The sequence below is a fragment of the Marmota flaviventris genome, chromosome 11, assembly GCF_047511675.1.
Source record: "Marmota flaviventris isolate mMarFla1 chromosome 11, mMarFla1.hap1, whole genome shotgun sequence".
Classification (NCBI taxonomy): domain Eukaryota; kingdom Metazoa; phylum Chordata; class Mammalia; order Rodentia; family Sciuridae; genus Marmota; species Marmota flaviventris.
Genome location: NC_092508.1, coordinates 91,264,135 through 91,282,434, shown reverse-complemented (window position 1 = coordinate 91,282,434; position 18,300 = coordinate 91,264,135). Strand labels below are relative to the sequence as shown.

Sequence of the window (18,300 nt, the reverse complement as noted above, 5' to 3'; positions counted from 1 at the left end):
TTGGCCTTCTCCTGCACTTTGTGACTCTGTGCTCAGCTCCCATAGTACAATAGTGGGATCCCACTGCAGTCGTGGCTGACGGGCCTCTCTGGTTTCACTGCCTCAACGTTCTCTTCTTGGTTGCCCAGACAACTGCAGGTGTTTTCTGCATATCTGTGATCATCTCTGCATTTGTAACAGTGCTACCATTTCTTCCAGCACAATTGAAAAATATACCCAAAGCAGACAAAGTAGAAACTTCTTAAGTGAAACTGCTGCTTTTAAGCCACTTAGTGCTCATGTTCTTTGGGGCTTATTTGGTTTCCTTTTCAGAAACATGAGCAGGGAGTGTGTGCATGTGCATCCTATCTATTAACCTCTCTTATTTAAAGGCTGGTGTTTGTGTGGAGAGAGTTCCTATAGTTTATGAAAAACAATGTAAGATATTTGAAAAAGGTGTTGGACACTTCAGTTCAAAAGCCAAGCAATTATCAGGGCTCTAAGCAGTTCAAAAGAAAGGAAATTGATGGTAAACTCTTTGGTGTAGGATTTCAATAATCTTTCACATCAGTAAAATACAATCGATAAGCAGCACTGTTAACCATAGATTATATGTTCTAGTGTTAGGAAAATGTGTGTGATAAATACTACATGAACCCCCAAAAAGAAAGTGAAGGAAAACAAATCATCAATAGAATTAGAGACTACATAGCTTTCAGAGAGCCCAAACTGAGAAATTGTGTGTGTATATATGCATGAGTTTGTGTGCTTTAATGAAACATAAGGAGCAGCTAGGATTGCTTTTTTCAGGGTCTCTGTGTATTCATATCATATTAATTTCAGCAATTGTTTTTAGGTTTTAAGAATAATTGCTTTGTATTCTAAATCTCACAGAATCTGCTTTTGGGTCCATCTTTAACATTAATGCTTCCTAAAATTAAACTACCCGGTGGAGCTTCATTATTATTCATCCTTTAATGAGTATTATATTTATGCTAGATGGTACATGGAAAAAAATAAGCCCATATTTCTTTTGGTAAGGGAGAATGCTATTAATTTACAGTGCATACATTTACGCCTGGAAAAACATTCTGGAAGGCAATAATGGGCAGCATGTTCTCCTTGCTCTGGACTTTGCTTAAATGAGAATCATTCCATCTGCCTCTCAGTTCTTATGTTCAAATGTCAGGAAGTTGTGTAAGGGTTAGACATAACTAAAATTCAAATAATTTTATTCTATCCAGTTTTTATTTCTGTTTTCATTAACCTCTAGTATACCAATGCAATTGCCATACCATATACAATATCATTGCATATATGTTTATTGATAATTATTTAATCCATTTAGGCAACTCACATATGGTATTTTAAATGCATGTGGTATTTCATATCTTTTTGGTGATAATTTTACTGATATCTGTTGAGAACAGTTAGGTGTTTTTCTTGCTCTGCAACACATAAATACCAGCATTCCTATATAGGTTAAAAAACAGAAGAGACTTTAGAAACCATCAAAACACTCACTTTACAAATAAGAAGCCTGAGAACCATTAAATTTGAATAAAACCCAGGTCTCTTTAGTCCAGTCCAACAAGTTAAGTTAACAGATATAAAAAGTAATTATTAACCTGGCCAAGGAGAGATTAGTTACTTAGTAATGACCAACTATTTGAAAATCTAATTTTATCAGATTCTTAATCTTGGCTCCTTTCACAAATGACATGTTAAAGTGACACAGAAATTTATAACTTTAAGCTAGTTGGACAGCAGTAGAATGGATGTAATTAGAGTAAGAACTAGAAGAGCCAGTATGTCCGGTGTAGAAACCAGGAGGTGGCAGGAAGCAAAGGTTAATGTTTTCCAGTGACCCAGTGTAAGCCAAGAGTGTAGAGCAACAAATTAGGAATGATTAGGGAAATATAAAGAACTTGGGCTTTTTCTTTTCTTTTTTTAAAAATTTTCTCCAGGAAAAAAAATTTTTTTAAATGCTCTTATTGTCATCTTCAGATAGATCCTGTTGAATAAACTGCAAAATACTTGCACCCAAGAGGCCAGTGGTTCAAAGTTCCAGAAAGTGGTTTCTCAGCTCAGTATAAGAAGTTGCTAATGATCAAACATGTCCTGAATTCACAGCTATATCTTAGGCAATAGTGTCATCTGTCACTTTAAGAGTATCGGCATAACTGAAAAAGTACCTCTCAGACATGTTATGGAATCTACTTGGACATTGATGCCTTGGGTATTTGGATTCTTAAAGGCACTTTCCGTCCTGAAAAATCTATGGTTTCTGAGAAACCTTTCAGGAAAGAGGTGGGCCTTTATCCAGCTGTATCACTGTTAGGAGGAAGGTTGCTCAGAAAACACCAAGTCCCAGTTTTGTCCAAATTGAAGAGTCTTTATTTAGCCGGCGGGCCAGCGACTACTCCCCACAGGACCCATAACTGTCTCTGCAAGGAACAGCAGCAAGCCTGAGCATATTAGGATATTTAAAGGTAAAAACTGTAAAAAACTACATCCGGGTTGCCCGTATAGTCTGGCCCATAACATTGTCACATATTATTAGGCTTCCCATCATAAAGTGAAGGTAAGAATGGACTCCTCATGTCAGAGATGCATGTGCTGGTATTAAATAGCTTAAATTGCAAAGATTTACTCAGTAGTGAATGTCAAACAGAAATTTATTCACTAGTTAAGAGGTCACATCCCAAACTGGCACAAAACCCAACAAGAAACAAATGCTTCAGGAAAACTACAATAACTATATAACACAGACTTTCAAGTAGATTGCAAACAATCCATACTGAATGAAGAATACTCAAATGCTGATGACAACAACAGAAAGACCGAGGCTCTACCATAGGACATATTTTCTTCTATCAGTATTACCTGTGTCCAGCCATTGCTGCTTTCTTATTAATTCTAAGGCTTTACAATTGAGTTTATTTGCTTTTCTAAGTATACAGTCATTTAATCTGCAAATAATGATAGTTTTGTCTCCACTCTGCTCATTATCCCTTGTTTTTCTGTTTCAAGCCTTATTAAATTAGCCAAAACAATCTTGTTCACTCTGCTTTTAATGACAATGACTCCAGTGTTGTACCATTATGTTCCATTCTCTCAAGTCTGTAATGTACTTGTTTTTAAACAATACTTTCATATTCACTGAAGGTTTTAAATACAATACAATGAGGCAAAGTCTTTTGGTACAATTGCATGGGGAGAACTGTTTGTTTTTTAATTACTTAGTTATGAATGTATTTAATAATATTTTGGCCTCAAGATGTGATTATCTAAAGTAGTCCTAAATCTTACAGATTATATATCACTATAGCTTATATCCTTCCAATAATGGAATAACTGCTATCATCCTGTACATGAGTAAAACAGTTCTTACTCATTTAAAGTTACAAGCAATTAGAACCTGGACTAAAACTCGTTTGCATATCTAGACACCCTAGCAGAATTTCACTTCCTCCATAAAAACAAACGTGGTGATTGTTACGGGCCAGGCTATATGGGCAATGACCAAACAGACTCCATTTTACCCTGAGACTCCATATCATGTAAGAAATGCTTCTCCAATGGGAAAGCCCCACCTCTGTACCCATTAATAGTTACCTAGCATAGCATACTTGGCAACATAAAATAGCAATTCTTATACAATGTAAAATTGTTCTCATTGGTTTCCATTTTTCTTGGGCAATGTACTTTGTCAGAGATTGATTGTCTAGACATTAGTAACCATTCTCTAACTTGTACTGAACTAGGGTCATTCTGACCTAGTTTCCTTCTGCTTGCTGCTGCTATGCCAACCTGGAAAATCCCATGGGAAATAATGTACCCATTGCATTGTCTCCTAACCACCCAATTCAGCTTCTGTACCTGTTTGCTTGCAGCTCCGTCAACCTGGTTGTGGTTTTTGCGGTTTTTATCTTTAAATATCCTAAAATGCTCAGGCTTGCTGCTTTTCCTTGCAGAGACAGTTATGGGTCCTGTGGGGAGCAGTCGCTGGCTGACCGGCTAACTAAAGACTCTTCAATTTAGACAAAACTGAGAGTTGGTGTGTTTTCTCAGCAACCTGCCACACAACACCACAAGGTGTTTGTGAGCTACAGAGATTGGCATCAATGCCCTGGGTGTCTTGTAACTTTATCCCTATTAACAGGGAAATACTGAAAAAAAAAAATGGTTAGGTGCCTAATTACATATTTAATACAAAATTTAAAAAAAAACCTATTTGAAAAAAAGATCAAATTTCACTGAGAACAATTTAAGAAAATTGAAGAAGCCAATTGCTATTGCTATGTGGAATCTTTCATGTAAGAAGTAAGGAAATGAAAAGAAGTTAAATTCTTCTGAAAGTAAATTGGCATTTTGTGTCAAGAACAGTTCTGATTTTCATCTAATGTACACTGGCATGGCCATATTGGTTGTTGAAATTAAGCCACTCCTCTACCACCCCACCACAACCCCACATGTTGCTTCAGCATCTCCTGGTTGCCCAACCCCACCTCTCTGCTCCCCATATCCAGGGCTCCAGCAAGTAGATTGGTGGTGCTAAGAGGGCCATCGACTGATACAGTTCAGGCCACATCTTTTCTGAGCAGCTTTGTACCCTTTTCCTTAAGCCTTTTTTATTTTTTAAACCTCTGTCTTTTTTGTTGTTGTTGTTGCTGTTTGAATACCAACACAAATTAAGAGTCCCATTCTAACCATTAATTCTACTTCTCAGAATTAACCTGAAAAAGTTAAGATTTGCACAACAATTTGTGTTTCATTGTTGAGCTCTTCATAATAGTGAAATACCTAAAACTATATATAATTAACTATATGGTTTTTGTTTTGTTTTGTCTTTTTGTGGTACTGAGTGTCGAACTTGTAGCCTCAGATGTGCTAGGTCTGTACTTTACCACTGTGCCACACACATAGCCCCAGTTCATTAGTCACCCTCCTACACAGACAGAGAGAGAACAGTTATGCATCATGGAACAATAAAAATACATTCTGAGAATGCATCATTAAACGATTTTGTTGTACGAATATCATGGGTTGTACATATACAGATTGAAACAACTATGATATCACTAAGCCATGTCAACTTATTATATGTACAGTCTGTTATTGACTGAAGTATCATGATGTGGTCTATGACTATATATTGAGCTTATAAAACAAACTGCATATAAAATATATTCCTTAATATATAAACGTAAATAAAGCATATTTCCTTTTATAAGTATATGTAAATATGTATATATGTACTTTTATTTTATTTATATCCGATATAAATAAAAGGTTAATAATTAATATCAGTTATCCCACATATCCATTTAAGAGAATATAGTGTGGCCACTGTAAGTAACATATTCAGATACATTTTGGTATATTCGTAGTTTAACTGTCAAGTAAGAAAAGCAGAATGATTCATATAGATAATGATTTTCACCTGGGTAGGCAAAAGAAAATGTTTTTCTTGAAGGAAACAAAAAAGCTTAGGAAGACAATAACTTTTGCTTTTTCTAGCAATGAGATATTTTTTTTCTACTTTGTACCATCTATGTCTAGAATTTTCTGTGTATTTTATAGCTAGGGATGGGAAAAGTAACCTAATGAAAACTTGATTTTATATTTGAGACATGACATACGGTCTGAACTCTGACTTCTTTCTTCTGCTGCTAAGTAGCAGAAGCCCACAGCACTGTCCCAACCTATGTTTTCATGAGAGTTCTCCTTTGTCAGACTTTGATTCACCTGTAGTAGTATTGTACTTGTATAAATACTTTAGGAGCATCTCCAGCTACCTTATAGATTAGAAGGGCTTTTCTTTAAAGCTCAGAGTTTCTTAGTTTCTTGTCTGTCTGAAGGAAGTGCATATTAGCCATGATAATTAGGCCTGGGACAGGTGATGGTGGTGCTGCTTGAAAGTGTGGGGCTTGTCCTCTGATCCGTGAGGTGCTAGAGTTTTTCTGTGGATGATTTCCTTACTCCACAGGACAGCAGACTCCCAGACTCCTCACTCCGGAGTATAAATGACTGATAATTCTCTTCAGCAAGTTTTGTGTTTTAACCACCACTAATGGCTACAAGCTAATGGAGTGAATCTCAGTGAGAGAAGGTGAAAGAACGAGCACTGCACAGATGAAGTCACAGCCTCCTGCTTGTCTGGGACTACTCTTGCCAGTATGAGTAGTTTCATTTTACAAATCATGTCTTTGAGAGTAAAGATGCTAAGAGGATCTATTTCATTAAGTGGAGCTGAATATAACTTTCAAACATTACAATAATGCATGTATAGAATTTGCCCCTCTTTCTATGTATGACTGAAGTAGAATTGCTGTATCTATTTATTTGAAATTTATAAACTAAAAGTTAAGGCACAACTAAGTCTTTTTCTAAGTCGTCTATGAAATATCTCTAACTTCAGTGTTTAGTACCCTTTGGAACATTTTCCTTCTTTCTTCCTTCTTTTCTTTTTTTAATTCTGTGAAATTATGCTTCAGTAACCAGGTTGGAGTCCTAAGAAAAGTAATACTTCATGGAACATTTTCTTTAACTTTATATTTCATAGAGCATTTTGGCTGTCTTTTCTTAGGTATCCAGCACTTGCAAACCATCCAGACAGTAGATTTCCTGGGCCAAGGGCCCGAAGACACATGACAGCAAATAGCAATGCCCTTTTGACTCAGAATTTATATTTATAATCCCCTTACTGAGGCCCTGCAGCTATTTTAATATTCAGCTCTCATTCTTCCATACTGACAGAACTGCTTCAGTGCTAAGATGCTTTCTCTGAGGGGGGGGGGGGGGAGAGAGAGAGAAACAGAGAGGGAAAGAGAAGAGGATCTTGTCAAGAATCTTCTATCTTCCACACTGCAGTTCACAATCAGATTGTTCTTGCTCTAGTTGCAAACTCATAGCTGAAATGATTTTTCATCACTAAGCATGGAGTTATCTCAGCAATCTTTCTTCCTTAAAACAATTTTCCCCCCATATTTTAGGAGAGAGAACAAGGATGATAATAATCTTATTGCAACATATAATATAATAACTTTTTTCCTGTTGATAATCTCAGGAATTCATGTATATTTCGATATGAGAAATGAAGCAAGAATAGACTGAAATCAAATGGCAAGAGATATCACAGTCTTTAATCCTCCATTTTCTTGACCTACAATTTTTCTCATTTGGGGAAGCCCCAGGGTTTTCAAGCGGGGATTTGAGTTTCATTTTCTGTAGGATCAATCAGTGGGACAAGCCAGACATCACAAATACAAGATGAATGCTTTTCCAAGTTGTCATTTTATTATGGAGCTGCCCATTTAGAAAGGCAAATCTTCATTCTCTTTGTTCCTATTCTCCTCCAGGCTTCTTTTAAATGTCACCTTTTCCAGGAATCTTATTTGACCACTCAATTGAAAATTACAAAGCCTTCCACCTGCTTACCCTCAGTTTTTGCTGCTTTGGTTTTCTCTATGGCACTGGTTGCCATCCATAAAGGCTGGATGTTTGGGTTTGTATTATTCATTGCTCCAGTGACTAGAACCTGGCTTTTTAGTAGGTGCCCAGAACTATCAGTTGAATTAATATGATTAATATGTAATAGCTTCAATTTAAGGAACACTTACTGTATATCATAAACTTTGGCAAACCGTCTCCACATTAATTCCTTGAACATGGTGACCCTGTGTTTTGTCTCTATAACTTCCTACTTTTTTTTTCTTTTTATAGTTTCCCCCCATCTTTAATTAAATGAATTTGGATTTTAAACAAAAATTCAACATTTCCTCTGTTGTCATATTAAATGTAACCATGTAGTTCAGGTTGTAGAGAAAAGTTGTCTAGAAAATGAGACACTGACGCCTCTCTTTTCCTAGTTTTTTGATTTCTTTTCACTACCACTGTCAAAGATCTCAATTAAGTGTCCCTCATTAAATGTAGTCACAATGCATTTAAAATAAGGCTTGTACGAAAGCAAGATATTATAACTACAAAAATATGTGATCTTAAATAAAATGCTCAACATAGGCCAGAAAGGAGACTGGAATGGATTGCAGTTTGAGGAAACACGTAGTATAACAGAGATTTGCAACAAAGCAGGTTTTAAAAACTTGGTGTTTGTTCATTTTCCCAAACAAAAAGTCAGCATCATTTGTTTGATAGAAAGTATCACAGGAGTGGAAAGAACAGATAAAAATCCACAACCCAGCCTATAAGAAAACAGCTAAAATTTATTAACTTTTGAAGTAAATTATGGCCATGTAGCTTCCCAAAATTCACCAGTCAATAGCTGTAATAAAAATTGTTTTCTCCCCCTTTATCTGCTATAATAATATTAAACTGCCTTTGTACATTTTAGAAAAAGAATCCCAGAGGAGTTAAGTTCTGAGGCAGGCCTAGTCTTTTCTGGGTATATTATTAGGTATTTCATATGTCATCACATTTTGTTCTCCCGGCAACTCTGTGAGGCTTCACTAAATTGAAGAAGCTAATGTCCAGATGATGGGAAGCTCAGAGGACTTCAGATCAGGTAGTAGCAGGTGGTGGAGTTGAGAGCCAATCTCAGGTGTAGTTTTCCGTAAATTCCCTAGTTTTCCCCTTATATCACGAAACCTATAGAACATACCAGTTACACATAATTATATAGAAAGTTCTAGAATAAGTGGTCTAAAACCTGGAGGAGAGCTAACAGTAGACACGCAGACTAGCCCAATCCTCTACAAAGGATTCCCTCCCCTCCTCACTGGGCTCTTTCTCCCTTGCTCATTACAGCCAGTAACTCATCCATTGCACTTTCATTGCTTTCCTAACAAAATCCCATATGGCACTGTAATAATATGCACTTAGTGTGTTACATGTCTCCCATTACCAATCTATACCTTTTTAAAAATTCTTCTCTCTATTGTATATTTTCTACTACGTACATTGTCAGAAATAAAAAGTACTTTTCTTTGTCAACCTTTATGAGTTTCCTAATTAGGATGGACCCCTTTAGTGAAAGACTGATTAACAAGAGATAAACCAGTATGTTTACTCATGGACAGTGCTCATGATGTGAGAGAAACCTTCATGAAAAGTAACTCAAAGCAGTGGCTCCAGAACACTGGTTTATAGAGCACCTTCAAGAAAAAAACAATAAATTTCTGGGGAGATGACTAGACAAAAGAAAGCAGTTTTAGTATCTAAGGGCAGGAAATATATGGGAAGGTGAATATATATGGACAGACTAAGAATAAGGTTTGTTTATAGATTCCTCCAGTACTGTCTCTGGGCTGAGAAGAATCTAGAACTATATTCAACAAAAGAGAATTTGTATCCTGCCTTTAGGTATAAAAACAAGGATAGGGAGATTTTTTTCTTTCTTCTGCTGCTACTTAATTGCCTTTAGCTCAAAAATAATTTTTATGTCAAAAGGCATATGTTGGGGTGCATGGTTCCTTCAATATATTACTAATTTTCATGCTTCTCTTCTACTGAGTACTACATTCTGAACACTGACATACATTGCTAGGTGTGCATCTAATCTATAGATTCTGGCTGTTACAGAACACTTGAGTGTTGTGTGTACACCTTATTCTATCCAATTTTTTTTTTCTGGTTTGCTTCCAACCTCATTTTATCACAAATGGCACTGTAGCAAAAATCATGGTACAATATCTCTCCATCGACCTGTGAGAATTTCTTTGGATTTTATGTTTGTATTTTATCCCAAATTCAGAGCATGTGAGTCATGGGTTGTGCATATATTTAATTGGAATCAATATTGTCAAATTAGTCCCCATAAAGGCCACAATAGTCTATATTCTTACCAGTCTCCATGAATTTTTCTCTATCTGAATATTCCTGACAGCACTCTCCAGCTTTCTGAATTTTTCACAAGTTCAATAAGCATGAAGTGATATTGCATTGCCATTTCAATTTTCATCTTTCTGATTATTAATGAGTTGTTACAATTGTCATTGTGCTTATTAACTTTTAAAAATTATCTTTATCTAATCAACACTTTAGGCATTTCATATTAGATCCTTAGCAGATGAATGGCTGAAGGAAAGACATTGTAGGATGCAAAAATCCCAAATTAGTCTCTGGTTCTCATTAAGTAATTTATGTACTTTTATTATTTCAAGATCCGAATGATAACTTTTGTAAATATTTTTTTGAGCAAATTAAGTATATAACTAGTTGCTCTGATTTTTTGGTCAAAGATTGTTTATTAGTTTGACATAGAATAATTAAATGAAACCAATATACAAAAATGAATTTTAAAAAATGTTGCCCTATGGCATAAGGGAGCGAATGAATGTACATTATATTTTCACATTTCATGGATGAAGAAATGAGGTCAGAAGAGGTTTAAATACCTTTTAAATTATGCAGAAATCTTCAAATCTGGGTATACACTAGAGGTAGACCCAAGGAGCCAAATAACTGAGAATTAGGAACTTACAAAACCACTGTAACACCATCCCTGGATTGCCTTGGGATCTCTGACAGCAGACATGTTTGTCCATCAATAAAGCAAGCATATTTTTAGGCAATCAAAGTTCCATTTTGTTGCCTCTTTTACTAGTGCATTAACCAAGAACAGAAAGATGACTCCTATTCAGAGGACCAGTCCTTTGGAATCACCAGATGAAGATCATACATGATTTAAGGGATGGTCACATCTTCCATATATTAACATTTATGATAATGTAGCCATGTCTTATAAAATGTTTGTGTTTTTATAAAATCAAATATCCATTCAATATATGAGAAAACAGAATACATTATAAAGGATCTCTTATTTAAAGATATTTAATTAGAAACAGTAATAAGGATTTTGCTAAAGTTGAAAGATAATTATTATAGAGAGGTTAAATAATGATTTTAGACTTAATGCCAAATTGTAGCTCTGTGAGTTGCTCCACATTTGGTTATAGATGCCTTAGGATAGTCATTTGCATATAAAATTATAACCATAATCAATTCAGACATGTACCTATTTTATTGCAGAGTTGTTTATTTAGTGGGATGATAAGAAGGTAGAATAAGGCTCTCCAGAGAAACAGAACATAGATAGATAGACATCTTCTTTATGTGTGTGTATGTGTATATATATATATATATATATATATATATATATATATGAAATTTGTTCACTTGTTTATGGAGGCTGAGCTATCCCAATGTCTATGGTCTGTAGGCTAAAGACCGAGGGGAAGTGGTAGTGTAAGTTCCTGTCTAAAAGCTGGCATCCAGGAGACCCAAAGGAACCTATAATTCCATTGAGTCTAAGGACCAGAAAGGGCCAGTGTCCCAGCTCAGGGTATTCTATTTTAATCTTCAATTGATTGGATGAAACACATCCTCCTTAGAGAGGTAATCTGCTTTACTTAATCTATAGATTGAAATGTTAATGTTTTCTCATCCAGAAAACACCCTCAGAGACACATTTAGAATATTGTCCAACCAAATATATGGGCACCTCATGGCTCAGTAGAGTCAATACATGAAATTAACCATCCAGAGGATTTTTGAATTGGGAGATAAACACTTTAACATAATTAATTCAACTGAAGTTTTGTGGAAACAATTTTAAATTATAGATAAGAAACAAAAAGGGATTAAAAGTAACCTAAAATTTCACCATCCTGAGATAACCACTGATTATAATTCAGTTCATGTCTTTCTGAGCACTGTGTATTGAAACAAAGTGCTCTATAACTTATTGATTTATACTGACATATGTTTGGATTTGCCTAACTGCTCAAATTCCACACATTGATCAATGGACAAAATCAGTTGTTAAATCATCATAGCATGCTCAGACTCCAAATTCATTAATTTGCTTTGCTATTCACAAAAGGAAGAAAAGGCGGGGGAGGATAATACACAGGAATAGAGCTGTTTAATCATTGCTATCTATTCTTTTGTCACAGGAAATTTTGCAGATTTTTTAAAGTGTGAAGTATTTAATGGCATTTCTCATTTTTTTGGTTTTGTTTTGTTGTTTGTTTTTGGTATTGGGGATTGCACACAGGGGTGATTTACTACTGAGCTCTACCCCCAGCCCTTTTTATTTTTTATTTTGAGACGAGGTATGGCTAAATTGCTTGGGGTCTTTGTAAGTTGCTGAGACTGGCCTTGAACTTGCAATCTCTTGCCTTAGCCTCCCTAGTCACTGGGATTACAGGTGTGTGCTACTGGCTTAATGACATTTCTTAAGAAGGCTTTAGCTAATCCAAACAACTGTTGGTGTTTATGTATCTTTTTTGGGGGGGTGGGGGTGGGGGTACTAGAGATTGAACTCAGGTCCACTAGATCACTGAACCACATCCTCAGCCCTATTTTGTATTTTACTTAGAGACAGGGTCTCACTGAGTTGCTTAACACCTTGCTTTTTCTGAGGCTGGCTTTGTACTCAGGATCCTCCTGCCTCAGCCTCCCAACTGCTGGGATTACAGGTGTGTGCCACCGCACCCAAATATGTATCTTAAGATTGTGATGTCCAAATAAGTAGCTTACAGTTGTCATAGTTAGGTTCAAATAGTGCCTAATGAGAGTTCACATGTGAAAGGAGACTAACTTTATACTGAGCATGTATCATCGCACTTCCCTTAGAACAGACTCCTGGCTTCTCCATGTTTTTCATGTATTCCTGAAGATGCTGAGAATTTATGGATTAATTTGATGGATTTGGGCCTAGTTTGGTTTCTGCCATCTCTTTGACACATGAGTTTGGCTTGTGTGCTCACTAAAAGCATTTATAATAAGGGTACTTAATACCGAACATAGGAACACATTTATAACATTTTGGCACAGAGGGATTCAGCTGAACAAGAACAAATGTTCTCCCTTCCTTCCTCTCCCCTTTCCCTCCCTCCCTCTCTCCCTTCCTTCCTTCTTAACTTTCTTTCTTTCTCTTTTACTCCTGGATCATGGTACCATAGGGTCTGATAACCCCTGGTATGCTTTTCAGTGATTGATGATTAAACCAGCTCAGCTGTTATAGGTACCTTGATTCTTTTTAACAAGCTTATTGGAGTCAAGCCTTTGTTAGTGAATTAAATGAGTGAAGAAAAGCAATACTTTAGATCAAGAAAGACAAGTATGTGTTATCTGTGTTTCCTGGAAGCAGCCTCAGTGGGAAAACCCACCAGAACAGTCAGTCATGTATGGCAGAGTTCAAGACCTATGAATGTTAGCTCAATGAAGTAAGGGAGCGAGGAATAGTATTCCAGGCAGAGGAAAAAACATGGGCAAAAGAAAAAATATGGAAGAACATGGTCTATGGGGATGGGCTGGGAGAATGCAAGTGATAGAGGGTTCCTGAAGACAAAAGTTTCAAAACGTGAAATTGTGAGATGAGAATAAGGAAGCTGGCAGGGTGACTTATGTTTAGTCAAGATGCTTGACCCTAACCCAACTGATCAAATTTTAAGCAGGTAAGTGATGTGCTCATTTAGCATAGAGTTTTAAATGGTTGTCATGGTGATAGCTTTGCAGGAGACAAGACCAGAGAGAGATAGGCTGACCTTTTAAGATATTATTACAGTATTATTAGAGTTGGAATATTTGGGCTTGAATAAGAACATTGCTATTAGTGACACAAAAGGGAAAGCAAAGAATTATTTAGTAGGAAAACTATCTGATGGCCAGGGAAGGAGGACAAAGAAAGAATGAAGCTTACATGACGAAACAGCATAGGTGAAAATTTCAAGAAAATATTTGTAACTAAATACTAAATTATTAGTCAAGAGTAATACAATAGAAAGTCTCAACTATCTTTCTGACTGACTTTATTGTGGAGGAAGTTCATATATATCTAAGTTTGTTTTAAAAACTATTTTTGGAGAAATTTTGAATTCACAGTGTTCTAATCAGCTTTTTCACTGCTGTGACTGAAAGGCACAACCAGGACAACTGTAGGGGAGGAAAAGTTTATCCAGGACTCATGGTTTCAGAGGTCTCAGTCCATAGGCAGCTGACTCCATTCCTCGGGGCTAAAGGTGAGGCAGAACAATATGGCAGAGGAAGGCAGTTCATGCGATGATCAGGAAGCAGAGAGAGAGAGAGAGATTCTACTCTCCAGTTACAAAATATATACCCCAAAGGTACTCCCCACGGGATCCACCTCCTCCAATCATACCCTACCCACCTGCAGTTACCACTCAGTTAATCCTACTAGGAGACTAATTCACTGATTGGGTAAAGCTCCCATAACCCAATCATTTCTCCTTTAAACCTTGAATCATCTCACACTTGAGCTTTTGGGGGATGCCTCACATCCAAACCATAACACATAGCAAAATTGGGAGGATGGTACAAAGATTACCCTGGTTTCCTTCCCTACATGTATAGCCTCCTTGTTATCAATATTCCCTAACAAATCTGTATCTTTATTAAAATTCATCAACCTTAATCATAATATCCCAAATTCATCTTTATATTCAGTTTCACTTTTGATGTTGCTGTGGTTTGAGTGTCTTCATTCCTCCCAAACTCATGTTGAAACTGAATTCCCAATGCAGCAGCATTAAGAGATAAGGCCTTTAGGAGGTTATCAGGCCTGAGGGCTCCGTCTTTGAGAATGGGATTAGTGAACTTATCAAAGTGTCATCAGCTAGCCCTTTTACTACATGAGGATACCTAAATGATGCCATCTATGAAGAAATATCCAACCTAAAATCCTTTTTTTTTTTACTTTTTAAAAATTTGATTTATTGATATTCTGTTTGATGTAAATACTCATCATACTTTTTTTCTTCTTTTTTTTTTTTTTAATTTTTTAAGCAGTCAATTTTTATTAGAATTTTGAAGAAAAAATATTAGATGGCACTAGTAAAGCAGAATCAGGCAGCATTTATTAAACTGAATGCTATTTGATAGAGCTGCGGAGAGAAAGGAATTAAAATTATCATAAATTTTTAAAATATGTGTGTCTTATTTGCTCATTTGTTTTATTATACTGGTCAGTTTAAGACATAGTTCCTTTTAAAATTTTTGTTTACAAAATAAAATGTGAAGAAGAATGTTTTGTTGAAAGGAAAAAATTTGAGTCTACAAAACCAAACTAGATGGGTCACTAGGACAACAGGCATAGAATGGAGCTATCTTTTGCAAGCAGGCAGTATGGTTGGTCACAGTGTAAATCAGCTTTCCATTGCGGTGACAGAATACCTGAGATACACAATTTAGAAGGGGAAAATGTTTATTTTGGCTCATGGTTTCAGTCCGTGTTCACTTGGATTAGTTGCGTTTAGGCCGATGGCAAGGCAGTACATTGTGGCAGAAGCAGGTGACAAAGGAAAGCTTCTCACTTCATGGTAGCCAGGAAGCAGAGAAAGAGGTCTGGATTTCAATATACCCATAAGTGCATCCCCCAGTGACCTACTCCCTCCAACTAGAATCCACCCCAAAGCTTCCACCACCTCTTTTTTAAAATATTTTTTTTAGTTGTAGATGGACATAATATCTTTATTTATTTTTATGTGATGCTGAGGATCAAACCCAGTGCCTTATGCATGTAGGGCAAGTGCGATATGACTGAGCTACAACCCCATCCTTCGACCACCTCTTAACAGTGCCATCAGTTGAGGACCAAGACTTCAACAACATGACCTGTGGGAAGATATGTAAGATCTAAACCATAGTAGTCACCCTACCTGTAAAGTCAGGAATAGGTTCCATGTGCTTACTCCTGAAGAAACAGCTTCATTACCTCCTCTTGTTATTTGTTCATTTTTGCTAGGGATGTAACACACATGGTTTTGCACTCTAGCGGTTGCTACCCAGACTCATGGTTTGCTTATCTCAGTTGCTGTTCTCGAATTGCATCTTCTATTAGTGTCCATGGAAGAGGGACTGCTGGCTCTGAACCTGTCTGAGGCTGTGCTGGATGTGATCTGCCATTGGAGCAGATCTGAAAAGTCTGGATCCATCTTTGGAGGAGGAGATCTTATCAAGTCCCAGGGGGAGAAATGATGACATTTCAGTGATTTCTTTTAAAATGTTGACTTTGAAATCTTCATAACTGATTTATGAAAAGTTGAAGATAGTGGATTGGATGACAGAAGCAGGAATAGGACTTTCATGTTTCAGTCCTTTGGGGCAAGCTGGGACCTATTTCCAATTAGCCTATAGCTTTTTTTTTTTTTTTTAAATTAACCATTTGCCTTATTTTTTCCCCTTCAAAAACAGTTGCTGTAGAGAAGAATAAAATACTTTTTGTGTACTTTTAGTATTCAGCATGTTCCTGTCTCTTAGTATGAAATAGAAGACCAAACGCTACAGATTTTAACAGATGTGCTTAAAACATTAGATATATCAGTATCCTCTGAGTGAAGTTGACAAAATTATGCTATGTGCATGTATGAATATATCACAATGAATTTCAATTTTATATCTAAATATAATGCACCTATTAAAAAGTAAATACATAAATATAAGGAAGACCAATAAAGTAGAGGAAAAGAACAGGGGTAGGGAAGAGGGGAGGAAACGAGGATTGTGAATAAACTATGTTATATGCATTTATGAATATGTCAAAATGAACCCCACTATTATATATAAGTACAATGCACTAAATAATAAATATATTATTAAAAATATTCAAATCACTTTATCTGATTTAAATAATTTGTAGTTTGCAATCAGGAGCACATGAGAGGTTCTAAGTAAAGCATCTAGTACAATGTTTGGCAAATAAGTGGCCAATAAATTGTAGCTATAATTGTTAGGTAAGGAATAAGAAATTTTATGTAGTAGTCCCAACTTTGGAGAAAAATAAGTTTTTCATCCCCCACTTCAGCTTCTTTCTCACTCCCCTGCCTTCCTGTACATATGCACCATCTCTGGAACCCAAATCCATTGGCATTTCTTTGGACTACCATTATGACATTGACTATCCTGTTTTCCTAGCCTAGCATCTTCTGTTCCCGGTTTATCTTTCTCATTTACTTTATTCCAGATCTCCCAGTCTTATGATCTGTTTTTCTGCCTGCAATGTCTAACCTTGAAAAGGTTCTGTTAATGTCATTTATGCCAAAACGTTAAAGTCTAACATAATTTTCATATGCTAATCTTGCCAAGAGGTATTTCCATTTTAATGAAGGTCAACATCATAACCTAATCGAATAAAAGTGCAAAACTTAATTTGGAGGCATTAGTAATAGGGAGAGAAGGAATGGTTTTAAAGACAGGGACTCAATGGCAACAATAAAAATAATTAATAGCTAACATTTATTCAGTGCCAACTCTATTTTGCACTGTATTCTATCTGCATTAACACATTTAACCCTCACGGCTAATAAATTACGTGTTCTTATTTTTTATATTTTTCTGATGAGGAAAATGAAGCTAAGAGAGGTAAAGCAAATTGACAAGATCATATACACCCAGTACATGGAGAACACCTGTTTGAAATGCAAGTCCATCTGCCTTACCACCTTTTCCTATGCCATCACTTATAGACCGAGTTTCCATCAGGATGGGGATCCTCCTGCTCTTGCATTTGCTATAGCCTAGTACAGTTGCTGGCACAGGGTAAACCGTCAATTAGTAGTTGATGAATGAATTAATGGAAGAATATCCATTCTGTCCAAAATCTCCTCTCCACTTACCTCTTGGATTTCCTCTTGCCTCACCCAGTATTCTAAGTATTCATAGGTACTCTTCTACTTCCTGACTTTGTGCCTTTGTCATCCTGTCTGCTCTGCCTACAATCCTTCACTTCCCATAAGTCTCTGGGCCACTCTCCCTCTCTCTCCCCTGGAGAGAGACAGAGCTGGAGAGTGGTCTCTTTTCAAGAAGCTCTGCTTATTCTAACTTCTCTTATATCCTTTCCCTCATGATTTCCTCTCCTCATCCCACCCTAGCCCAATACAGCCAGGATTGTTGCCATATCTGTCTCTTCCACTAGGCAGTGATACTTTAGAAGGCAGATGTCTGACATATTTTGTATCCTTTATTTGTACCTAACATATGTTTTTATCTTTTTTTAATCTTTTTTTTCATTCTTCTAGCCTAGACAAGTTTATTCATTCTAAGCTATTTTTCCTTATCTTAATGTCTCTGATTATGGTCAGTTGATAAAATCTTAAAATTATATCTAACGGTGTTTTTTTTCCAGACTTGGTAAAACAAAAATAAGGATTGTCATCTTCTGTAATCAATGACATCTTTGATTTAATAAAATGCAGTGATGGATATTAAATAAAGATTATATGTGTGAATGAATGAATGGCTGAATGACATTCATGTTCCCCCTCAAATTACATTATGAGTCCTACTGAAAACCTAGCGTTTCTGCCTTACAGGTATTGTGGCAGTGGAACAGTTTTG

General features: G+C 36.3%; 1 protein-coding gene across 4 annotated transcripts in view; it reads left to right on the top strand.

Annotated features, from left to right (window-relative positions):
- The window catches only part of Hnmt (histamine N-methyltransferase), a 65,698-nt gene that overhangs the window by 31,148 nt on the left and 16,250 nt on the right, over window positions 1-18,300 (top strand). The gene's annotated exons all lie outside the window — the stretch shown is intronic.